The 25,806-nt window shown below is 57.5% G+C and overlaps 1 non-coding gene and 1 pseudogene across 2 annotated transcripts; both read right to left on the bottom strand.

Annotated features, from left to right (window-relative positions):
• Window positions 1-1,542: 1,542 nt before the first annotated feature.
• Window positions 1,543-10,800, bottom strand: LOC147082089 (uncharacterized; annotated as a pseudogene). The gene is made up of 3 exons (XR_015076310.1): window positions 10,725-10,800; window positions 2,368-3,467; window positions 1,543-1,664 (listed from the first exon to the last, which is right to left on the bottom strand). The product of XR_015076310.1 is annotated as an uncharacterized LOC147082089 (transcript).
• Window positions 10,801-23,288: 12,488 nt separating this feature from the next.
• On the bottom strand, window positions 23,289-23,360 carry trnag-ucc (transfer RNA glycine (anticodon UCC)). The gene has a single exon. It is a non-coding gene; the product is annotated as a tRNA-Gly (tRNA).
• Between the last annotated feature and the right edge of the window lie 2,446 nt (window positions 23,361-25,806).

Genomic DNA, 25,806 nt, shown 5'->3' with positions numbered 1-25,806 from the left:
AGTGACGCAGCGCACCCAGGGAACGGCCGAGAGACCCCAGAGTACGCCGGGCGGGTGGGCTCCTGCCCACAGTCAGTGTCTCTCCCTCTCTGTCCCCTCAGGCAAGGCTCCTGCCCACAGTCAGTGTCCCTCCCTCTCTGTCCCCTCGGGTAAGATTCCTGCCCACAGTCAGTGTCCCTCCCTCTCTGTCCCCTCAGGCAAGGCTCCTGCCCACAGTCAGTGCCCCTCCCTCGCTGTCCCCTCAGGCAAGGCTCCTGCCCACAGTCAGTGCCCCTCCCTCGCTGTCCCCTCGGGTAAGGCTCCTGCCCACAGTCAGTGCCCCTCCCTCGCTGTCCCCTCGGGTAAGGTTCCTGCCCACAGTCAGTGTCTCTCCCTCTCTGTCCCCTCGGGTAAGGTTCCTGCCCACAGTCAGTGTCTCTCCCTCTCTGTCCCCTCAGGTAAGGCTCCTGCCCACAGTCAGTGTCTCTCCCTCTCTGTCCCCTCGGGTAAGGTTCCTGCCCACAGTCAGTGTCTCTCCCTCTCTGTCCCCTCAGGCAAGGCTCCTGCCCACAGTCAGTGTCTCTCCCTCTCTGTCCCCTCGGGCAAGGCTCCTGCCCACAGTCAGTGTCTCTCCCTCTCTGTCCCCTCGGGTAAGGTTCCTGCCCACAGTCAGTGTCTCTCCCTCTCTGTCCCCTCAGGCAAGGCTCCTGCCCACAGTCAGTGTCTCTCCCTCTCTGTCCCCTCGGGTAAGGTTCCTGCCCACAGTCAGTGTCTCTCCCTCTCTGTCCCCTTGGGTAAGGTTCCTGCCCACAGTCAGTGTCTCTCCCTCTCTGTCCCCTCGGGTAAGGTTCCTGCCCACAGTCAGTGCCCCTCCCTCTCTGTCCCCTCGGGTAAGGTTCCTGCCCACAGTCAGTGCCCCTCCCTCTCTGTCCCCTCGGGTAAGGTTCCTGCGCACAGTCAGTGTCTCTCCCTCTCTGTACCCTCGGGTAAGGTTCCTGCCCAGAGTCAGTGTCTCTCCCTCTCTGTCCCCTCGGGTAAGGCTCCTGTCCAGAGTCACTGCCCCTCCCTCTCTGCGCCCCCGGGTACACCAGGCAGGTGGGACTGGGCTCCTGCCCACAGTCACCATCCCTCCCTCTCTGTGCCACCTGGTGGGTGCCCAGGTCAGGCCTGGGGCAACTGGCGGGCCCCTCCTGGGTGTGAATACGTCGGTGCCGGGACAAGTAAGAAGACTGAGTGAAGCCCTTGCCACACACGGAGCAGGTGAAGCTCTTCTCACTGGCGTGGCTGCGACGGTGCCTGTTCAGGTTGGATGACTGGGTGAAGCACTTGCCACAATCTGTGCACCGGAAGGGTCTCTCCCCGCTGTGGACGCGCTGGTGGGTCACCAGGTTAAAGGAGCGTTTGAATTGCCGCTGACACACGGGACAGGCCAAGCTCCTCTTGCCCTGGTGGCTGCGCTGGTGCTGGTCCAGGTTCGACGAGGTGCTGCACCGCAGCCCGCACACCGTGCACTCAAAGGGCCTCTCCACGGTTCCAGTCCGCCTGCCCTCAACCTTGATCGCACTCATACCGTCCGACTGCTGCTCTGCAACAACAGTCAGATCACTGGGGGTGGGGGTGGGTCTGTGTGTGGGCTCTGCAGGTCGCCTGCTTCAAACCTGTGTCCACCGGCTCTGGCTTTAGTCCTGGAAACAAAAAGCATCGCACGTTAATATTTTAAAACAATCAGTTTCTCACATTTACAACTTGCGTTTATAAAGCGCCTTTAAAACCGTCCCAAGGCGCTTCACAGGAGCGATCAGCACACAAAGCGACACCGAGCCACGAGGATAAATTAGGACAGGTGACCTAAAGCTTGGTCAAAGAGGTCGGTTTTAAGGAGCGTCTTTAAAGGAGGAGGCGGCGGCGAGACGGAGAGGCTTAGGGAGGGAATTCCAGAGCTCAGGGCCCCAGGCAGCTGAAGGCACGGCCGCCAATGGTGGAGCGATGGAAATCGGGGACACGCGAGAGGCCAGAATCGGAGCACAGAGATCTCGGAGGGTTGTTGGAGCTGGAGGAGGTTACAGAGATGGGGAGGGGGGCGAGGGCCATGGAGGGATTTGAACAGGAGGATGGCTCAGGGTCCAGGCCGAGGCTCCAGTCCCTGGGCTCGGTGTTTCTCTCTCCGGGCCCGGATTCTCGAGAGTTTCCTTCCACCGGCCCGCGGAAGTGAAGCGATTCCCGGCCTCACCCCAACTCCACCCCTACCCCCACCACCCCCCCCCAACTCTACCCCTGCCATCCCCCCCCCCCCCCCCCCTCGGTCTCTGGCCTGCCCGCCCCTCCTGGTGCCCAGCCTATATTTTAAACAGGTCTTGCCTGACACGAACATGTTAAACATCCTCCTACCAATTATCAGCCACAGTGATCTCCCGACACATCACTGTGGCAAAGCAATCAGCTTTAGAACGTCAGAGCCTTGGGTGAGACCCACTCACTGATGGCACAGGAACGCTTCCAGGAGAATTCGAGGAATCCAAACTACTGCCTTCAAAACTGTGTCCAGTCTGAATTCACTGATGCCATGGCGGTTGAGCAGAATACAGTTCCAAGTGTTTCTACATAACGTGAGTTCGCTGATGGATTGTCAAGTGACCAGACTGGATAAAGCGCTTTTTACACATTGGACATTTGAACGGTTTCTCCCCAGTGTGAATCCGGCGATGGACAGTCAATGTACTGGACTGGATAAAGCGCTTTTCACACACTGGACATTCGAACGGTTTCTCCCCACTGTGAGTTCGCTGATGGACAGTCAGTTCATGGGAGGTACAAAATCTCTTTTCACACACTAGACATTCGAACGGTCGCTCTCCCGTGTGAATCCGCTGGTGCTTTATCAGGTTACCAGCCTGGGCAAACTGCTTCGCACAAATGGAGCATTCGAAGGGCCTCTCTCCAGTGTGAATTCTCTGATGCACTGTCAGCTCGTGGGAGGTGCAGAACCACTTATTACACACCGTGCACTCGAACAGTTTCACTCGAGTGTGACTGCGGCGATGCTGCATCAAATTACTGTGCGTGCGGAATCGCTTTTTACACGTGGCGCATTCGAACGGTCTCTCTCCCGTGTGAGTGCGCTGATGGTTTGTCAAGTTACCGGACTGGCCAAATCGCTTTCCGCACGCCACACATCGGAAGGGTTTTTCCCCGCTGTGTGTTCTCCAATGCTGTGCCAAGTGACTGGCTGTGCGGAATCTCTTCTTGCACACTGCGCACACAAACGGTTTCTCTCTGGTGTGAACAGGCAGGTGCCTGTTTAAAAGGCTGGGTCCCTTGAACCCCTTCCCCCACACAGCACAGCGAAAGCTGCCCCCTTTCCCGAGGGGTTACTACCTGTTGACGGGGTCCAGAGGCTGCGGATGATCCCGGCTGGTCATTTACCAACAGTTCCGTTTCCATGGTGACCCTTCCTTCCATCGTGTCTGAACAAACTCCATCTGCCAAATCTGAACAAAGAAAACCCACCTCAATAAACACCTCACGGGATTCTTGCCAGCGATCGATGTCCTCAGACCCTGTCTGCCAGCACAAAGTACAGTGAAAGCCGAACAATGTGTTCCACCTCCAAGCTCACAAGACAACTGGCCAGCACGAGTGCCCCGATATCCACACCCCACACCTCCTTTTATACAATGAGTGGTGAATTAGGGACAGTTTACAGCCCAGGGTCGGCCACATGCAAAGCGAATGCTTCACTGCTGACAACACACGCTCCCCTGTAACAGCAGCAAGCCACGAGAGTTCCACTTACTGCTTAATGGAAATGGAGCAGGTTCAATGTAGAAAACATCCCACGGTACAGAATTGTCAATGAGCCAGAGAGGGAGGGAGAAAGAGAAACATGGATCAAAAAACCTGGCCATAAGAATTGTAAAGGTGGAAGAAAGGACAAGAGGTTAAGTCCAGAGAGAGACAGAGAAACAGCGAGATCCAGAGACAGATCAATCGATCGATCGAGGGAGAGGACCCCTCAACTGCAAGCTGGCCCACCAATATTGGGCCAAAGAAGGGGGGGGATGTATAAAAGAGCTGTAATCAGAGCAGTGCATTGGGGAGGAGGAGCTTGCAGAGGTCAGGTGGGGAAAAGGCCATGGAGGGATTTAGGGACGAAGATGAGCATTTTAAAATGAATGTTATTGACAGGAACTAATGATGGTCAGCAAGGACGCGGAACGATGAACAACTGAGACTTGGTGCAGGATCAAGGCCGCAATCTGGACTTTCTGAAGCGAGGAGCATGGGAAGCCACTGTGCAGGAGTGTTGGCGCACCCGGGTATGGAGAGACAAGGGTGTGTGTCAGGGTTCGGCGTCTCAGGGCCTGGCGTAGAGGCAGAGGTGAGAGAAGGCAATCTTAGTCATTGATGATAGGAAGTGGGAGGTTAGTCATTGATCCAGTCTCTTTGGAGCAGCTCAGCTCAGCTCAGGACCAAACAAACAAAATTGTGAGTGGCCTGCTTCAGTCTGAGACCGGCTAGGTCAGGGAGGTGGCTGCATTCAATGGTATGGGAGTGGAGTCTGTGGTGCGGGTCAAAGATCGTGGCCTAGGAACTGGTCTCGGGCAGTGCAGCGACATCGGATTGGACGCCTGTCGTACGCAGCCCGATATTCAGCTGCATTGACGGCGGCTGCGGGGAAAGCTGGGGCAATGGGAACAACTGAGGAGCTTTTGCAGAGAGCCAGCACAAGCTCGATGGGCTGAATGGCCTTGTTCCGCGCTGTAACGATTCTATGATAACGGGCGGTACCGGATCGGACATCGTACGCAGCGCCCGATATTCAGCTACATTGACTGCATATGTTCCCCCTGCCTTTTCCCCACAGTCCAATGTTCCATAGAAACATAGACGATAGGAGCAGGAGTCGGCCATTCGGCCCCTCGAGCCTGCTCCGCCATTCAATGAGATCATGGCTGATCATCCAAATTCAGTACCCTGTCCCTGCCTTCTCCCCATATCCCTTGATCCCTTTAGCCTTAAGAAATATATCCAACTCCTTGAATATATTTAATGAATTGGCCTCAACTGCCTTCTGTGGTAGAGAATTCCACAGGTTCACCACTCTCTGGGTGAAGAAATTCCTCCTCATCTCTGTCCTAAAAGACCTATCCCTTATCCTTAGACTGTGACCCCTGGTTCTGGACTCCCCCGCCATCGGGAACATCCTTCCTGCATCTAGTCTGTCCAGTCCTGTCAGAATTTTATACATTTCAATGAGATCCCCTCATTCTTCTAAACTCCAGCGAGTATAAGCCCAATCGACCCAATCTCTCCTCATACGTCATTCCTGCCATCCCAGGTATCAGCCTGGTGAATCTTCGCTGCACTCCCTCCATGGCAAGAACATCCTTCCTCAGATAAGGCGACCAAAACTGCACACAATACTCAAGGTGTGGTCTCACCAAGGCCCTGTACAACTGCAGCAAGACATCCTTGTTCCTGTACTCGAACCCTCTCGCTATGAAGGCCAACATACCATTTGCCTTCTTAACCGCCTGCTGCACCTGCATGCTTACCTTCAGCGACTGGTGCACAAGAACACCCAGGTCTCGTTGCACTTCCCCTTCTCCCAATCTATTGCCATTCAGATAATAATCTGCCTTCCTGTTTTTGACACCAAAGTGGATAACCTCACATTTATCCACGTTATATTGCATCTGCCATATCACCCAACCTGTCCAAATCATCCTGTAGTTTCTCGGCATCCTCCTCACAGCACACACGCCCACCCAGCTTTGTGTCGTCTGCAAATTTGGAGATATTACATCTAGTTCCCTTGTTTAGATCATTAATATATATTGTGAATAGCTGGGGTCCAAGGACCGATCCCTGCGGTACCCCACTAGTCACTGCCTGCCACTCGGAAAAAGACCCGTTTATTCCAACTCTTTGCTTTCTGTCTGCCAACCAGTTCTCTATCCAAGTCAATACCTTGCCCCCAATCCCATGTGCCTTAACTTTACACGCTAATCTCTTATGTGGGACCTTATCGAAAGCCTTCTGAAAGTCCAAATACACCACATCCACTGGTTCTCCCTTATCTATTTTACTAGTTACATCCTCAAAAAATTCCAGTAGATTAGTCAAGCACGATTTACCTTTTGTAAATCCATGTTGACTTTGTCCGATCCTGTCACTGTTTTCCAAGTGCTCTGCTATTACATCTTTTATAATGGACTCTAGCATTTTCCCCACTACCGATGTCAGGCTTAACAGTCTGTAATTCCCCGTTTTCTCTCTACCACCTTTTTTGAATAGTGGGGTAACATTAGCTACCCTCCAATCCATGGGTACTGTTCCAGATTCCATCGAATGTTGGAAGATGATCAGCAATGCATCTACTATTTCTAGGGCCACTTCCTTAAGTACCCTAGGATGTAGATTATCAGGCCCTAGGGATTTATTGGCCTTCAATCCCATCAATTTCCCCAACACCATTTCCCTACAAATACTGATTTCTTTCAGTTCCTCCCTTTCATCAGACCCTATGTTCCCCGACATCTCTGGGAGGTTATTTGTGTCCTCCTTTGTGAAGACAGAACCAAAATATGTATTTAATTGGTCTGCCATTTGTTTGTTCCCCATTATAAATTCCCCAGATTCTGACTGCAAGGGACCTACACTTGACTTCACCAATCTTTTTCTCTTCACATAGCTATAAAAGCTTTTACAGTCAGTTTTTATGTTCCCTACAAGCTTACTCTCATATTTTATTTTCCCTTTCTTAATTAATCCCTTTGTCCTTCTTTGTTGAATCCTAAACTGCTCCCAATCCTCAGGAATATTGCTTTTTCTGGCCAATTTATATGTCCTCTCCTTGGATCTTATGCTATCCCTACTTTCCCTCGTTAGCCACGGTTGAGTCACCTTTTTTGTTTTATTTTTATGCCAAACTGGGATGAACAAATTCTGTAGTTCATCCATGCGGTCTTTGAATGTTTGCCATTGCCTATCCACCGTCAACCCTTTGAGTGACATTCCCCAATCAATCCTACCCAACTCGCGCCTCAGACCATCGTAGTCTCCTTTATTTAAATTCAGGACACTAGTCTCTGAGTCAACTACTTCGTTCCCCCTGCCCTTTCCCCGCGGTCCAATGTTCCACCTTTCCCCGCGGGCCAATGTTCCCCCTTTCCCCGCGGTCCAGTGTTCCCCCTTTCCCCACGGTCGTGTTCCATCTTTCCCCGCGGTCCAATGTTCCCCCTTTCCCCGCGGTCCAATGTTCCCCCTTTCCCCGCGGTCCAATGTTCCCCCTTTCCCCGCGGTCCAATGTTCCCCCTTTCCCCACGGTCGTTTTCCCCCTTTCCCCGCGGTCCAATGTTCCCCCTTTCCCCGCGGTCCAATGTTCCCCCTTTCCCCGCGGACCAATGTTCCCCCTTTCCCCGCGGTCCAATGTTCCCCTTTCCCCGCGGTCCAATGTTCCCCTTTCCCCGCGGTCCAAAGTTCCCCCTTTCCCCGCGGTCCAAAGTTCCCCCTTTCCCCGCGGTCCAACGTTCCCCCTTTCCCCGCGGTCCAACGTTCCCCCTTTCCCCGCGGTCCAACGTTCCCCCTTTCCCCGCGGTCCAGTGTTCCCCTTTCCCCGCGGTCCAACGTTCCCCCTTTCCCCGCGGTCCAGTGTTCCCCTTTCCCCGCGGTCCAACGTTCCCCCTTTCCCCGCGGTCCAGTGTTCCCCTTTCCCCGCGGTCCAACGTTCCCCCTTTCCCCGCGGTCTAATGTTCCCCCTTTCCCCGCGGTCCAGTGTTCCCCCTTTCCCCGCGGTCCAATGTTCCCCCTTTCCCCGCGGTCCAACGCTCCCCCTTTCCCCGCGGTCCAGTGTTCCCCTTTCCCCGCGGTCCAGTGTTCCCCTTTCCCCGCGGTCCAGTGTTCCCCCTTTCCCCGCGGTCCAGTGTTCCCCTTTCCCCGCGGTCCAGTGTTCCCCTTTCCCCGCGGTCCAGTGTTCCCCCTTTCCCCGCGGTCCAGTGTTCCCCCTTTCCCCGCGGTCCAGTGTTCCCCTTTCCCCGCGGTCCAGTGTTCCCCCTTTCCCCGCGGTCCAACGCTCCCCCTTTCCCCGCGGTCCAGTGTTCCCCTTTCCCCGCGGTCCAACGTTCCCCCTTTCCCCGCGGTCCAGTGTTCCCCTTTCCCCGCGGTCCAACGTTCCCCCTTTCCCCGCGGTCTAATGTTCCCCCTTTCCCCGCGGTCCAGTGTTCCCCCTTTCCCCGCGGTCCAACGTTCCCCTTTCCCCGCGGTCCAACGTTCCCCCTTTCCCCGCGGTCCAGTGTTCCCCCTTTCCCCGCGGTCCAACGTTCCCCTTTCCCCGCGGTCCAGTGTTCCCCCTTTCCCCGCGGTCCAGTGTTCCCCTTTCACCGCGGTCCAACGTTCCCCCTTTCCCCGCGGTCTAATGTTCCCCCTTTCCCCGCGGTCCAACGCTCCCACTTTCCCCGCGGTCCAGTGTTCCCCTTTCCCCGCGGTCCAGTGTTCCCCCTTTCCCCGCGGTCCAGTGTTCCCCTTTCCCCGCGGTCCAGTGTTCCCCCTTTCCCCGCGGTCCAACGTTCCCCCTTTCCCCGCGGTCCAGTGTTCCCCTTTCCCCGCGGTCCAGTGTTCCCCTTTCCCCGCGGTCCAGTGTTCCCCTTTCCCCGCGGTCCAGTGTTCCCCCTTTCCCCGCGGTCCAGTGTTCCCCTTTCCCCGCGGTCCAATGTTCCCCCTTTCCCCGCGGTCCAGTGTTCCCCTTTCCCCGCGGTCCAGTGTTCCCCCTTTCCCCGCGGTCCAGTGTTCCCCTTTCCCCGCGGTCCAGTGTTCCCCCTTTCCCCGCGGTCCAGTGTTCCCCCTTTCCCCGCGGTCCAGTGTTCCCCTTTCCCCGCGGTCCAGTGTTCCCCCTTTCCCCGCGGTCCAGTGTTCCCCTTTCCCCGCGGTCCAGTGTTCCCCTTTCCCCGCGGTCCAGTGTTCCCCCTTTCCCCGCGGTCCAGTGTTCCCCTTTCCCCGCGGTCCAGTGTTCCCCCTTTCCCCGCGGTCCAGTGTTCCCCTTTCCCCGCGGTCCAGTGTTCCCCCTTTCCCCGCGGTCCAGTGTTCCCCCTTTCCCCGCGGTCCAGTGTTCCCCCTTTCCCCGCGGTCCAGTGTTCCCCCTTTCCCCGCGGTCCAGTGTTCCCCCTTTCCCCGCGGTCCAGTGTTCCCCCTTTCCCCGCGGTCCAATGTTCCCCCTTTCCCCGCGGTCCAGTGTTCCCCTTTCCCCGCGGTCCAGTGTTCCCCCTTTCCCCGCGGTCCAATGTTCCCCCTTTCCCCGCGGTCCAGTGTTCCCCCTTTCCCCGCGGTCCAATGTTCCCCCTTTCCCCGCGGTCCAGTGTTCCCCCTTTCCCCGCGGTCCAATGTTCCCCCTTTCCCCGCGGTCCAATGTTCCCCCTTTCCCCGCGGTCCAGTGTTCCCCCTTTCCCCGCGGTCCAGTGTTCCCCTTTCCCCGCGGTCCAATGTTCCCCCTTTCCCCGCGGTCCAATGTTCCCCCTTTCCCCGCGGTCCAATGTTCCCCCTTTCCCCGCGGTCCAGTGTTCCCCCTTTCCCCGCGGTCCAGTGTTCCCCCTTTCCCCGCGGTCCAATGTTCCCCCTTTCCCCGCGGTCCAGTGTTCCCCCTTTCCCCGCGGTCCAGTGTTCCCCCTTTCCCCGCGGTCCAGTGTTCCCCTTTCCCCGCGGTCCAATGTTCCCCCTTTCCCCGCGGTCCAGTGTTCCCCCTTTCCCCGCGGTCCAATGTTCCCCCTTTCCCCGCGGTCCAATGTTCCCCCTTTCCCCGCGGTCCAATGTTCCCCCTTTCCCCGCGGTCCAGTGTTCCCCCTTTCCCCGCGGTCCAGTGTTCCCCCTTTCCCCGCGGTCCAGTGTTCCCCCTTTCCCCGCGGTCCAATGTTCCCCTTTCCCCGCGGTCCAGTGTTCCCCCTTTCCCCGCGGTCCAGTGTTCCCCCTTTCCCCGCGGTCCAGTGTTCCCCTTTCCCCGCGGTCCAGTGTTCCCCTTTCCCCGCGGTCCAATGTTCCCCCTTTCCCCGCGGTCCAATGTTCCCCCTTTCCCCGCGGTCCAATGTTCCCCCTTTCCCCGCGGTCCAGTGTTCCCCCTTTCCCCGCGGTCCAATGTTCCCCCTTTCCCCGCGGTCCAGTGTTCCCCCTTTCCCCGCGGTCCAGTGTTCCCCCTTTCCCCGCGGTCCAGTGTTCCCCTTTCCCCGCGGTCCAGTGTTCCCCCTTTCCCCGCGGTCCAGTGTTCCCCCTTTCCCCGCGGTCCAGTGTTCCCCCTTTCCCCGCGGTCCAGTGTTCCCCCTTTCCCCGCGGTCCAGTGTTCCCCTTTCCCCGCGGTCCAGTGTTCCCCCTTTCCCCGCGGTCCAGTGTTCCCCCTTTCCCCGCGGTCCAATGTTCCCCCTTTCCCCGCGGTCCAATGTTCCCCCTTTCCCCGCGGTCCAATGTTCCCCCTTTCCCCGCGGTCCAGTGTTCCCCCTTTCCCCGCGGTCCAATGTTCCCCTTTCCCCGCGGTCCAATGTTCCCCCTTTCCCCGCGGTCCAGTGTTCACAGTCCGGGGAAGATTCCGCTGTTTTCTCGGGACTGGAGGCCGCGGGACCGCCCGATCCCCGGCCCCGCACAGTCTGGGCCCGGCCTTCCTCCCTCCCTCACTCTGTCCCCCGGCTTCTCTCTCTCCCACTGATCCGGGCCCCGCTCACAGTGAAGCCGACCTCTCTCTCACTCGCTCCCCCGGCCTCACTCACCTCCGTCTCTCGCCAGCTCCACTCACAGGTTCCCGCCCGAGTGCAGGCCCAGAGGGCGGGGCCTCTCCTGTCACAATGTTCCCAGGGGGCGGGGCCGCTCTTGTCACAATTTTCCCAGTGGGCGGGGCCTCACCTGTCACAATGATCCCAGGGGGGCGGGGCCTCTCCTGTCAAAATGTTCCCAGGGGGCGGGGCCTCTCCGCTCACAGTATTCCCAGGGGGCGGGACCTCTCCGGTCACAATGTTCCCCAGGGGGCGGGGCCTCTCCGGTCACAATGTTCCCGGGGGCGGGGCCTCTCCTGTCACATTGTCCCCAGGGGGCGGGGCCTCTCCTGTCACAATGCTCCCAGGGGGCGGGGCCTCTCCTGTCACAATGTTCCCCAGGGGGCGGGGCCTCTCCTGTCACAATGTTCCCTGGGGGGCGGGGCCTCTCCTGTCACAATGCTCCCAGGGGGCGGGGCTCACCTGTCACAATGTTCCCGGGGGGGCGGGGCCTCTCCTGTCACTGTGTTCCCAGGGGGCGGGGCCTCTCCTGTCACAATGTTCCCCAGGGGGGCGGGGCCTCGCCTGTCAAAATGTTCCCCAGGGGGCGGGGCCTCTCCTGTCACAATGTTCCCCAGGGGGGCGGGGCCTCTCCTGTCACAATGTTCCCCAGGGGGGCGGGGCCTCTCATGTCACAATGTTCCCCAGGGGGGCGGGGCCTCTCCTGTCACAATGTTCCCAGGGGGCGGGGCCTCTCCTGTCACAATGTTCCCCGGGGGGCGGGGCCTCTCCTGTCACAATGTTCCCAGGGGGCGGGGCCTCACCTATCACAATGTTCCCAGGGGGCGGGGCCTACCTGTCACAATGTTCCCAGGGGGCGGGGCCTAACCTGTCACAAGGTCCCCAGGGGGCGGGGCCTCTCCTGTCACAATGTTCCCCAGGGGGCGGGGCCTAACCTGTCACAAGGTCCCCAGGGGGCGGGGCCTCTCCTGTCACAATGTTCCCAGGAGGCGGGGCCTCACCTATCACAATGTTCCCCAGGGGGCGGGGCCTCTCCTATCACAATGTTCCCCAGGGGGCGGGGCCTCTCCTATCACAATGTTCCCCAGGGGGCGGGGCCTCTCCTGTCACAATGTTCCCAGGGGGCGGGGCCTCTCCTGTCACAATGTTCCCAGGGGGCGGGGCCTCTCCTGTCACACTGTCCCCAGGGGGCGGGGCCTCTCATGTCACAATGTCCTCAGGGGGCGGGGCCTCTCCTGTCACAATGTCCCCAGGGTGCGGGGCCTCTCCTGTCACAATGTTCCCCAGGGGGCGGGGCCTCTCCTGTCACAATGTCCCCAGGGGGCGGGGCCTCTCCTGTCACAATGTCCCCAGGGGGCGGGGCCTCTCCTATCACAATGTTCCCCAGGGAGCGGGGCCTCTCCTATCACAATGTTCCCCAGGGGGGCGGGGCCTCTCCTATCACAATGTTCCCCAGGGGGGCGGGGCCTCTCCTGTCACATTGTTCCCCAGGGGGGCGGGGCCTCTCCTGTCACAATGTTCCCCAGTGGGCGGGGCCTCTCCTGTTAAAATGTTCCCAGGGGGGCGGGGCTTCTCCTGTCACAGTGTTCCCAGGGGACGGGGCCTCTCCTGTCACAGTGTTCCCAGGGGGCGGGGCCTCTTCTGTCACAATGTTCCCCAGGGGGCGGGGCCTCTCCTGTCACATTGTTCCCCAGGGGGCGGGGCCTCTCCTGTCACAATGTTCCTTGGGGGGCGGGGCCTCTCCTGTCACAATGCTCCCAGGGGGCGGGGCCTCTCCTGTCACAATGTTCCCCAGGGGGCGGGGCCTCTCCTGTCACAATGTTCCCTGGGGGGCGGGGCCTCTCCTGTCACAATGCTCCCAGGGGGCGGGGCTCACCTGTCACAATGTTCCCGGGGGGGCGGGGCCTCTCCTGTCACAATGTTCCCTGCAGAGCGGGGCCTCTCCTGTCACAATGTTCCCCAGGGGGCGGGGCCTCTCCTGTCACTGTGTTCCCAGGGGGCGGGGCCTCTCCTGTCACAATGTTCCCCAGGGGGGCGGGGCCTCTCCTGTCAAAATGTTCCCCAGGGGGCGGGGCCTCTCCTGTCACAATTTTCCCCAGGGGGGCGGGGCCTCTCCTGTCACAATGTTCCCCAGGGGGGCGGGGCCTCTAATGTCACAATGTTCCCCAGGGGGGCGGGGCCTCTCCTGTCACAATGTTCCCAGGGGGCGGGGCCTCCCTGTCACAATGTTCCCCGGGGGGCGGGGCCTCTCCTGTCACAATGTTCCCAGGGGGCGGGGCCTCACCTATCACAATGTTCCCAGGGGGCGGGGCCTAACCTGTCACAATGTTCCCAGGGGGCGGGGCCTAACCTGTCACAAGGTCCCCAGGGGGCGGGGCCTCTCCTGTCACAATGTTCCCCAGGGGGCGGGGCCTAACCTGTCACAAGGTCCCCAGGGGGCGGGGCCTCTCCTGTCACAATGTTCCCAGGGGGCGGGGCCTCACCTATCACAATGTTCCCCAGGGGGCGGGGCCTCTCCTGTCACAATGTTCCCCAGGGGGCGGGGCCTCTCCTATCACAATGTTCCCCAGGGGGCGGGGCCTCTCCTGTGACAATGTTCCCAGGGGGCGGGGCCTCTCCTGTCACAATGTCCCCTGGGGGCGGGGCCTCTCCTGTCACAATGTTCCCAGGGGGCGGGGCCTCTCCTGTCACACTGTCCCCAGGGGGCGGGGCCTCTCATGTCACAATGTCCTCAGGGGGCGGGGCCTCTCCTGTCACAATGTCCCCAGGGTGCGGGGCCTCTCCTGTCACAATGTTCCCCAGGGGGCGGGGCCTCTCCTGTCACAATGTCCCCAGGGGGCGGGGCCTCTCCTGTCACAATGTCCCCAGGGGGCGGCGCCTCTCCTATCACAATGTTCCCCAGGGGGGCGGGGCCTCTCCTATCACAATGTTCCCAGGGGGCGGGGCCTCTCCTATCACAATGTTCCCAGGGGGCGGGGCCTCTCCTATCACAATGTTCCCCAGGGGGCGGGGCCTCTCCTATCACAATGTTCCCACGGGGCGGGGCCTCTCCTATCACAATGTTCCCAGGGGGGCGGGGCCTCTCCTATCACAATGTTCCCAGGGGGCGGGGCCTCTCCTATCACAATGTTCCCAGGGGGCGGGGCCTCTCCTGTCACAATGTTCCCAGGGGGCGGGGCCTCTCCTGTCACAATGTTCCCCAGGGGGCGGGGCCTCTCCTGTCACAATGTTCCCAGGGGGCGGGGCCTCTCCTGTCACTATTGTTCCCAGGGGGCGGGGCCTCTCCTGTCACAATGTTCCCCAGGGGGCGGGGCCTCTCCTGTCACAATGTTCCCCAGGGGGCGGGGCCTCTCCTGTCACAATGTTCCCAGGGGGCGGGGCCTCTCCTGTCACACTGTCCCCAGGGGGCGGGGCCTCTCCTGTCACAATGTCCCCAGGGGGCGGGGCCTCTCCTGTCACAATGTTCCCCAGGGGGCGGGGCCTCTCCTGTCACAATGTTCCCAGGGGGCGGGGCCTCTCCTGTCACAATGTTCCCAGGGGGCGGGGCCTCTCCTGTCACAATGTTCCCAGGGGGCGGGGCCTCACCTATCACAATGTTCCCAGGGGGCGGGGCCTCTCCTGTCACAATGTTCCCAGGGGGCGGGGCCTAACCTGTCACAATGTTCCCAGGGGGCGGGGCCTCTCCTATCACAATGTTCCCCAGGGGGCGGGGCCTCTCCTATCACAATGTTCCCAGGGGGCGGGGCCTCTCCTGTCACAATGTTCCCAGGGGGCGGGGCCTGTCCTGTATCAATGTTCCCAGGGGGCGGGGCCTAACCTGTCACAATGTTCCCAGGGGGCGGGGCCTCTCCTGTCACAATGTTCCCAGGGGGCGGGGCCTCTCCTGTCATATGGTGCCTAGGAGGGCGGGGCCTCTCCTGTCACAATGTTCCCAGGGGGCGGGGCCTCTCCTGTCACAATGTTCCCCAGGGGGCGGGGCCTCTCCTGTCACAATGTTCCCAGGGGGCGGGGCCTCTCCTGTCACAATGTCCCCTGGGGGCGGGGCCTCTCCTGTCACAATGTTCCCAGGGGGCGGGGCCTCTCCTGTCACACTGTCCCCAGGGGGCGGGGCCTCTCATGTCACAATGTCCTCAGGGGGCGGGGCCTCTCCTGTCACAATGTTCCCAGGGGGCGGGGCCTCTCCTGTCACAATGTCCCCAGGGGGCGGGGCCTCTCCTATCACAATGTTCCCCAGGGGGCGGGGCCTCTCCTATCACAATGTTCCCCAGGGGGGCGGGGCCTCTCCTATCACAATGTCCCCAGTGGGCGGGGCCTCTCCTATCACAATGTTCCCCAGGGGGCGGGGCCTCTCCTATCACAATGTTCCCCAGGGGGGCGGGGCCTCTCCTATCACAATGTTCCCAGGGGGCGGGGCCTCTCCTATCACAATGTTCCCAGGGGGCGGGGCCTCTCCTATCACAATGTTCCCAGGGGGCGGGGCCTCTCCTATCACAATGTTCCCAGGGGGCGGGGCCTCTCCTATCACAATGTTCCCAGGGGGCGGGGCCTCTCCTGTCACAATGTTCCCAGGGGGCGGGGCCTTTCCTGTCACAATGTTCCCAGGGGGCGGGGCCTCTCCTGTCACAATGTTCCCCAGGGGGCGGGGCCTCTCCTGTCACAATGTTCCCCAGGGGGCGGGGCCTATCCTGTCACAATGTTCCCAGGGGGCGGGGCCTCTTCTGTCATATGGTGCCCAGGGGGCGGGGCCTCTCCTGTCACAATGTTCCCAGGGGGCGGGGCCTCACCTATCACAATGTTCCCAGGAGGCGGGGCCTCTCCTGTCACAATGTTCCCAGGGGGCGGGGCCTAACCTGTCACAATGTTCCCAGGGGGCGGGGCCTCACCTATCACAATGTTCCCCAGGGGGCGGGGCCTCTCCTATCACAATGTTCCCAGGGGGCGGGGCCTCTCCTGTCACAATGTTCCCAGGGGGCGGGGCCTGTCCTGTATCAATGTTCCCAGGGGGCGGGGCCTAACCTGTCACAATGTTCCCAGGGGGGCGGGGCCTCTCCTGTCACAATGTTCCCAGGGGGCGGGGCCTCTCCTGTCATATGGTGCCCAGGAGGGCGGGGCCTCTCCTGTCACAATGTTCCCAGGGGGCGGGGCCTCTCCTGTCACAATGTTCCCAGGGGGCGGGGCCTCTCCTGTCACAATATCCCCTGGGGGCGGGGCCTCTCCTGTCACAATGTTCCCAGGGGGCGGGGCCTCTCCTGTCACACTGTCCCCAGGGGGCGGGGCCTCTCATGTCACAATGTCCTCAGGGGGCGGGGCCTCTCCTGTCACAATGTCCCCAGGGTGCGGGGCCTCACCTGTCACAATGTCCCCAGGGGGCGGGGCCTCTCCTGTCACAATGTCCCCAGGGGGCGGGGCCTCTCCTATCACAATGTTCCCCAGGGGGCGGGGCCTCTCCTATCACAATGTTCCCCAGGGGGGCGGGGCCTCTCCTATCACAATGTTCCCAGGGGGCGGGGCCTCTCCTATCACAATGTTCCCAGGGGGCGGGGCCTCTCCTATCACAATGTTTCCCCAGGGGGCGGGGCCTCTCCTATCACAATGTTCCCAGGGGGCGGGGCCTCTCCTATCACAATGTTCCCAGGGGGCGGGGCCTCTCCTATCACAATGTTCCCAGGGGGCGGGGCCTCTCCTATCACAATGTTCCCAGGGGGCGGGGCCTCTCCTGTCACAATGTTCCCAGGGGGCGGGGCCTTTTGTTCCCAGGGGGCGGGGCCTCTCCTGTCACAATGTTCCCCAGGGGGCGGGGCCTCTCCTGTCACAATGTTCCCCAGGGGGGCGGGGCCTCTCCTATCACAATGTTCCCAGGGGGCGGGGCCTCTCCTGTCACAATGTTCCCAGGGGGCGGGGCCTCACCTATCACAATGTTCCCAGGGGGCGGGGCCTCTCCTGCCACAATGTTCCCAGGGGGCGGGGCCTAACCTGTCACAATGTTCCCAGGGGGCGGGGCCTCTCCTATCACAATGTTCCCCAGGGGGCGGGGCCTCTCCTATCACAATGTTCCCAGGGGGCGGGGCCTCTCCTGTCACAATGTTCCCAGGGGGCGGGGCCTGTCCTATATCAATGTTCCCAGGGGGCGGGGCCTAACCTGTCACGATGTTCCCAGGGGGCGGGGCCTCTCCTGTCATATGGTGCCCTGGAGGGCGGGGCCTCTCCTGTCACAATGTTCCCAGGGGGCGGGGCCTCTCCTGTCACAATGTTCCCCAGGGGGCGGGGCCTCTCCTGTCACAATGTTCCCAGGGGGCGGGGCCTCCCCTGTCATATGGTGCCCAGGGGGCGGGGCCTCTCCTGTCACAATGTTCCCAGGGGGCGGGGCCTCACCTATCACAATGTTCCCAGGGGGCGGGGCCTCTCCTGTCACAATGTTCCCAGGGGGCGGGGCCTCACCTGTCACAATGTTCCCAGGGGGCGGGGCCTCACCTGTCACAATGTTCCCAGGGGGCGGGGCCTCACCTGTCACAATGTTCCCCAGGGGGCGGGGCCTCACCTATCACAATGTTCCCCAGGGGGCGGGGCCTCTCCTGTCATATGGTGCCCAGGGGGCGGGGCCTCTCCCGACACAATGTTCCCAGGGGGCGGGGCCTCACCTGTCACAATGTTCCCCAGGGGGGCGGGGCCTCACCTATCACAATGTTCCCCAGGGGGCGGGGCCTCACCTGTCACAATGTTCCCCAGGGGGGCGGGGCCTCACCTATCACAATGTTCCCCAGGGGGCGCGGCCTCACCTATCACAATGTTCCCAGGGGGCGGGGCCTCTCCTGTCACAATGTTCCCAGGGGGCGGGGCCTCACCTATCACAATGTTCCCAAGGGGCGGGGCCTCTCCTGTCACAATGTTCCCAGGGGGCGGGGCCTCACCTATCACAATGTTCCCAGGGGGCGGGGCCTCTCCTGTCACAATGTTCCCAGGGGGCGGGGCCTCTCCTGTCACAATGTTCCCCAGGGGGCGGGGCCTATCCTGTCACAATGTTCCCAGGGGGCGGGGCCTCACCTGTCATATGGTGCCCAGGGGGCGGGGCCTCACCTGTCATATGGTGCCCAGGGGGCGGGGCCTCCCCTGTCACAATGTTCCCAGGGGGCGGGGCCTCACCTATCACAATGTTCCCCAGGGGCGGGGCCTCTCCTGTCACAATGTTCCCCAGGGGCGGGGCCTCACCTATCACAATGTTCCCCAGGGGGCGGGGCCTCACCTATCACAATGTTCCCAGGGGGCGGGGCCTCTCCTGTCACAATGTTCCCAAGGGGCGGGGCCTCTCCTGTCATATGGTGCCCAGGGGGCGGGGCCTCTCCTGTCATATGGTGCCCAGGGGGCGGGGTCTGAGTCCATTCACAGGGAGTGACACCGCACTGGAAGAGGCCAGTCGGCCCATTAATTCGGTGCTGGCCCCGTCCCGTCAGTCCCTGCCCGCCTGTCCACTCTCCCCCCCCCCCACAGCCCTGCATCCTTCCTCCTCCCAGTGTTTATTCAGATCCCCTTTCCAAAGTTAGGATTGAATCTGCTCCCACCGCCCTTTCAGGCAGTGCATTCCTGATCACAATAATTCGCTGCGAAATCATGTTTTGTGATTCGCACAAATTCACGGCATCGAAGGAGTCCACTCGGCCACCGAGAAAGAGCCATCCAGCCTAATCCCACTTTCCAGCTCTGGGTCCGTCCCCCTGTAGGTTACGGCACTTCCAGTACATGTCCGAGTACTGTTTAAATGCGATGAGGGTTTCTGCCTCTACCGCCCTTTCGAGGCAGCGAGTTCCAGACCCCCAACTCACCCTCTGGGTCTCCTCATGTCTGAAAGCCAATAAATCCCCTGGACCTGATGGCCTACATCCTCAGGTTTTGAAAGAGGTGGCTATAGAGATAGTGGATGCATTGGTTGACATTTTCCAAAATCCCCTAGATTCTGGAACGGTTCCCGCGGATTGGAAGGTAGCAAATGTAACCCCACTATTTAAGAAAGGAGGGAGAGAGAAAACGGGGAACTACAGACCAGTTAGCCTGACATCAGTAGTGGGGAAAATGCTAGAATCTATTATTAAGAATGTGCACTTTGAAAATTATTACAGGATTGGGCAGAGTCAACACGGATTTATGAAAGGGAAATCGCGTTCGACAAATCTGTTAGAGTTGTTTGAAGTTGTAACTAGCAGAACAGATAAGGGGGAACCAGTGGACATTGTAAGTCAATCAAGTGACCTCTCAGAGTTCTTGGACAAGACACCAATAGGCAGCAGCCAGTATATTTGAGCAATAGGTCAGATTTATTAAGCTTACAGCGTAATCAATACTTAACAAAAGGCCATAGTCGCAACCCTTGGTCTCTGGAGCCTTTCGGACACAGGCAATGTTGTCGTGTGTCTGTTCCTTTTCTTCGCAGCAAAACCTTGTGTAAAGTTGTTCTTGGAGTATTGAGGTTTTAACCCTTTCCTTATCAACAGTTCGTCTGGCCAGTGTCCATATATGGTCTTCACCTGTTTTAATTGGTTCTAATGGTCAAAATACCATTGTAACTCAGGTTAAGGCTAGTAACCTGGCCACTCCTTTTCCAGTACTTTTCCCCTAACTCTGCCCCGCTGTCTTGTTATCTTGCTTATAGCTTTTCACTGCATTGGAATTTGCCGCATCTCTTTCATTTCCTGCCTCCCTGGTACAAGGCCTTTATACCAGGGGCCAGTGTCAGCGCTGTTTCACTAGTCTTGAAGCATCCAGACTATCTCACTTCAATTTACCAGATAAATACCTAAACTTCCATGATCTCTCCCGTTTTACATCCTTATACTAATTATCCTTTAAATATTGTTGCAATTAGTTTTGTTAAGCGAACGCTAATTTCTACTTAGCATTATAATATGTTGTTTAACAATTTGAGCTTCACTTGCAGCCTGTGGCTGTTTGTTATCAAAGCTTAATCAAAACTGCCTGTGACCGTCCTTCGCAGCTGCATTCTGAACAAGTCTTAGTATCTTAGTTACCCAGGAGTAATTATGGGTAATATTATTTGGTCAATGGCTACACTTCAGTTTATACATATATGATTCTCATCTACTAAATATCTTTAAATATCAGCCTTTCGTACAACGTGGTGTATTAGGATTTTCAGAAGGCATTTCGATAAGGCGCCACACAAGAGGATATTAAACAAAATTAGGGCTAATACTAGCATGGATCTTTTCCCCGGGATTACTCTGATTTTTCCCCGGGATTACTCTGATCTTTTCCCGGGTTTACTCTGATCTTTCCCCGGGTTTACTCTGATCTTTCCCCGGGTTTACTCTGACCTTTCCCCGGGATTACTCTGATCTTTTCCCGGGTTTACTCTGATCTTTCCCCGGGTTTACTCTGATCTTTCCCCGGGGTTTACTCTGATATTTCCCCGGGTTTACTCTGATCTTTCCCCGGGTTTACTCCGATCTTTCCCCGGGTTTACTCCGATCTTTCCCCGGGTTTACTCCGATCTTTCCCCGGGTTTACTCCGATCTTTCCCCGGGTTTACTCTGATCTTTCCCCGGGTTTACTCTGATCTTTCCCCGGGTTTACTCTGATCTTTCCCCGGGTTTACTCTGATCTTTCCCCGGGTTTACTCTGATCTTTCCCCGGGTTTACTCTGATCTTTCCCCGGGTTTACTCTGATATTTCCCCGGGTTTACTCTGATCTTTCCCCGGGTTTACTCTGATCTTTCCCCGGGTTTACTCTGATCTTTCCCCGGGTTTACTCTGATATTTCCCCGGGTTTACTCTGATCTTTCCCCGGGTTTACTCTGATCTTTCCCTGGGTTTACTCCGATCTTTCCCGGGTTTACTTCGATCTTTCCCCGGGTTTACTCTGATCTTTCCCCGGGTTTACTCTGATCTTTCCCCGGGTTTACTCTGATCTTTCCCCGGTTTTACTCTGATCTTTCCCCGGGTTTACTCTGATCTTTCCCCGGGTTTACACTGATCTTTCCCCGGGTTTACTCTGATCTTTCCCCGGGTTTACTCTGATCTTTCCCCGGGTTTAATCTGATCTTTCCCCGGGTTTACTCTGATCTTTCCCCGGGTTTACTCTGATCTTTCCCCGGGTTTACTCCGATCTTTCCCCGGGTTTACTCTGATCTTTCCCCGGGTTTACACTGATCTTTCCCCGGGTTTACTCCGATCTTTCCCCGGGTTTACTCTGATCTTTCCCCGGGTTTACTCTGATCTTTCCCCGGGTTTACACTGATCTTTCCCCGGGTTTACTCTGATCTTTCCCCGGGTTTACTCCGATCTTTCCCCGGGTTTACTCTGATCTTTCCCCGGGTTTACTCTGATCTTTCCCCGGGTTTACATTGATCTTTCCCCGGGTTTACTCTGATCTTTCCCCGGCTTTACTCTGATCTTTCCCCGGCTTTACTCTGATCTTTCCCCGGGTTTACACTGATCTTTCCCCGGGTTTACTCTGATCTTTCCCCGGGTTTACTCCGATCTTTCCCCGGGTTTACTCTGATCTTTCCCCGGGTTTACTCTGATCTTTCCCCGGGTTTACACTGATCTTTCCCCGGGTTTACTCTGATCTTTCCCCGGGTTTACTCTGATCTTTCCCCGGGTTTACTCTGATCTTTCCCCGGGTTTACTCTGATCTATTCTATCGCTCACAGCTACACAACAGGGAACACCTTTACACAACAGGCAACACATCTACACAACAGCGAACACATTTACACAACAGGGAACACCTTTACACAATAGGGAACACATTTACACAACAGGGAACATCTTTGTGCCACTCTATGGTTTCCTCAGTGTAATCGCTTTCAATGCAGTCTGGAGGCTGAAATTTGTCTCGCTAACACTTAGCACTGACAGGCAGCTGGAGATGACTTGCACCCAGTAGCAGAGTGGCGCAGCGGAAGCGTGCTGGGCCCATAACCCAGAGGTCGATGGATCGAAACCATCCTCTGCTATTTACATTCTGTTTTACACCAACAAGAGCGATCTGTTGCTGATCACATCGCACTTATTTTTTATTACACTTTACTTACATCAACTGCCTACCTGCAATAAGCACAAAAACCTGCGACACAATTTTCAAATCATTTTATTCGCACCAACATAAGCTGCAAATGCTGCAAACAGGCAGCAGCCTCGACTTTCCCCTTTCAACACATTCCTGCAGCACCGCCTCTCCACCACCAGATGGTGGTCTTGGCCGCAGTGAAACCCTGGCACAAGGTCACAGTGAGGAGACGGACAGTGACACAGAACAACTTTACACAACAGGGAACACCTTTACACAACAGGGAACACCTTTACACAACAGGGAACACTTTTAGACAACAGGGAACACCTTTGCACAATAGGGAACAGATTTACACAACAGGGAACACATTTACACAATAGGGAACACATTTACACAACAGGGAACATCTTTGTGCCTCTCTCTGTTTTCCTCAGTGTTATCGCTTTCAATGCAGTCTAGAGGCTGAAATTTGTCTCGCTAACACTTAGCACTGACAGGCAGCTGGAGCAGACTTGTACCCAGTAGCAGAGTGGCGCAGCGGAAGCATGCTGGGCCCATAACCCAGAGATCGATGGATCAAAAAACATCCTATGCTATTTGCATTCTGATTTACACCAATGAAAAACATCTGTTGCAGCGCACTTACTTTTATCACACTTTATATTTTACTTACATCAAGTTTACATAACAGAGAACATCTTTGCACTACTGGAAACATATTTGCACACGAGGGAACGCCTTTACACAACAGAAAATATATTTACACAACAGAACTGCTTTACACAATAGAGAAAATCTTTACACAACAGAGAACATATTTACTCAACAGAGAACATCTTTGCACAACTGGGAACGTCTTTACACAACAGAGAACATCGTTAAACAACAGAGAATATCATTACACAACAGGGCACACCTTTACATAATAGGGAACACATTTACACAACAGAAAACATCTTCATACCAGTCCCTCCCTTCCTCTCAGTCTCTCTTTCCCTGTCTGTCTATCTCTCCCTCTGTCTCTCTCGCAGTCTCTGTCTTTCCCTCAGTCTCTGTCTCTGGCTCGTGTTACTCAGTCTGTTTGTCTGTCTCTCTCTGGTATCCTCAGTGTCTTTCTCTAGCTCTCCCTTTGTGTGTCCTGAAAGCCCCTTGCTGGTTTTCTGTGTGTCATTGTGTGTGTGTCCCATTGTGGGTGGTGTAATACTGAGTGTCCTTGTGTAGCCAGGGTGAGCTTCCCAACACGTGTGTTGCTGTGTCCGGGATTCTGGGCTATTTGAGGGCAATGCTATCGCTTTCAATACAGTCTGGAGGCTGAAATAACACAGCACTGACAGGCAGCTGTATTATGGATGGACAATCATGGAGGATTAAAGTTTTATTAACTACCATTTTTAACATTGCTTCTGACTGAGAACCCATTTATTAGTTGATGAAAGTATTCTGTCAATTGTAATTAAGATTTTTATTTGTTATAAAATCCTGTTGTAAGGTCTCCCATAAATCAGTTCTGACCTGCGAGGGGTTAAAAAAATCTCGGTTGCGATGGCCGGGAATCGAACCCGGGTCAACTGCTTGGAAGGCAGCTATGCTCACCACTATACCACCATCGCTCACATAAGCTGCATCTTATATTTACAGACTAACCACTTCTTTCGGATCTTCAGCGGGACAAACACGATATTTTGAATTCATTTTAATCAGAGCGTAAGCACGATGCTGAGGCACTTTCCCTACAATTAACAATGGCCACTGTGAATAGTTATCTTGCTTAGACTGAGCCCTCACCCCATTTATTATTTTAAAGTCCTTTATGACTTAAAACAATAATCCACAAAAATGAATTGAAGATCAATCGGGTTTACTCTGATCTTTTCCCGGATTTTGAGACACGGGTAGGGGGCGGAGGGTGAGCGCCTGCGCAGTGAGCCCGAGAGAGGAGAGGCCGAGGACTGGGCCTGGAGACCGGGAGAGGGTGAGTGTGAGAGAGAGAGAGGGGTCGGGACAAGAGAGAGAGAGAGAGAGGGGCCGGGACCGGAGAGAGAGAGAGAGAGAGAGGGACAGAGAGAGAGAGGCCGGGACCGGAGAGAGAGAGAGGCCGGGACCGGAGAGAGAGAGAGAGAGAGAGAGAGGGACAGAGAGAGAGAGAGAGAGAGAGAGAGAGAGGCCGGGACCGGAGAGAGAGAGAGAGAGAGAGAGAGGGACAGAGAGAGAGAGGCCGGGACCGGAGAGAGAGAGAGAGAGGCCGGGACCAGAGAGAGAGAGAGGGACAGAGAGAGAGAGAGGGGCCGGGACCAGAGAGAGAGAGAGGGACAGAGAGAGAGAGAGGGGCCGGGACCGGAGCGAGGTTGAAACAGAAATGCATTTCCTCCTAAAATGCGAAAAATTCAACACATCAAGAAACATATTATTCAACAAGCTAAGCCAAACAACCCCAGATTTCAAGGAATTGGATGATCTGTCAAAATTGAGATTAGTCCTAGGAGAAGGAGACAGACCATACCTTGGGGCTAAATATGTAACAACATGTCACAACCTGAGGACTGTTTAAAAGTAAGACTGTTTAAAATTAATATTGAACGTACCAAATGAAGTAGAAAGACTGTTTAAAATTAATATTGTTTAAAAGTAATATTGTATATACCCAACAAATGTCAAATCGATTGACACCTACAGAATGTTGGAAAACTGTACCTTTTTGCAATGTAAGCTTTGGCAATATGGTTCTCTGTAAACTTTCATGCCAATAAAGCATTTGAACTGAACTGAACTGAACTGAGAGACCGGGACCGGAGAGAGAGAGAGAGACCGGGACCGGAGAGAGAGAGAGAGGCCGGGACCGGAGAGAGAGAGAGAGGCCGGGACCGGAGAGAGAGAGAGGGGCCGGGACCGGAGAGAGAGAGAGAGGCCGGGACCAGAGAGAGAGAGAGGGACAGAGAGAGAGAGAGAGGCCGGGACCAGAGAGAGAGAGAGGGACAGAGAGAGAGAGAGAGGCCGGGACCAGAGAGAGAGAGAGGGACAGAGAGAGAGAGGGGCGGGACCGGAGAGAGAGAGAGAGACCGGGACCAGAGAGAGAGAGAGGGACAGAGAGAGAGAGAGGGGCCGGGACCGGAGAGAGAGAGAGAGACCGGGACCGGAGAGAGAGAGAGAGACCGGGACCGGAGAGAGAGAGAGAGGCCGGGACCGGAGAGAGAGAGAGAGGCCGGGACCGAGAGAGAGAGAGAGGCCGGACCGGAGAGAGAGAGAGAGGCCGGGACCGGAGAGAGAGAGAGGACGACGAGAGAGAGAGAGAGAGAGGGCCGGGACGAGAGAGAGAGAGAGAGAGAGAGAGAGAGGGCCGGGACCGAGAGAGAGAGAGAGGCCGGGACCGGAGAGAGAGAGAGAGGCGGACCGAGAGAGAGAGCGGACGAGAGAGAGGGGCCGGGACCAGAGAGAGAGAGAGAGAGACCGGGGACCGGAGAGAGAGAGGCCGGGACCGGAGAGAGAGAGAGGCCGGACCGGAGAGAGAGAGAGAGGCGGACGGAGAGAGAGAGAGAGGCCGGGACCGGAGAGAGAGAGAGAGACCGGGACCGGAGAGAGAGAGAGGCCGGGACCGGAGAGAGAGAGAGGCCGGGACCGGAGAGAGAGAGAGAGGCCGGGACCGGAGAGAGAGAGAGAGGCCGGGACCGGAGAGAGAGAGAGAGGCCGGGACCGGAGAGAGAGAGAGAGGCCGGGACCGGAAGAGAGAGAGAGGGGCCGGACCAGAGAGAGAGAGAGAGCGACGGACCGGAGAGAGAGAGAGGCCGGGACCGGAGAGAGAGAGATGGGCCGTGGACCGAGAGAGAGAGAGAGGCCGGGACCGGAGAGAGAGAGGCCGGGACCAGAGAGAGAGAGAGAGAGAGAGAGAGCCGGGACCGGAGAGAGAGAGAGAGACCGGGACCAGAGAGAGAGAGAGAGAGGCGGGACCTGAGAGAGAGAGAGGGCCGGGACAGAGAGAGAGAGAGAGACCGGGACCAGAGAGAGAGAGAGAGAGAGGCCGGGACCGGAGAGAGAGAGAGGCCGGGACCGGAGAGAGAGAGA

Source organism: Somniosus microcephalus, unplaced genomic scaffold (genome assembly GCF_052327205.1).
Source record: "Somniosus microcephalus isolate GS21.2 unplaced genomic scaffold, FLI_Smic_1.0 scaffold179, whole genome shotgun sequence".
NCBI classification, from domain to species: Eukaryota; Metazoa; Chordata; class Chondrichthyes; order Squaliformes; family Somniosidae; genus Somniosus; species Somniosus microcephalus.
The sequence above is the reverse complement of the archived record's forward strand: the minus strand, read 5'-3'. Positions and strand labels throughout refer to the sequence as shown.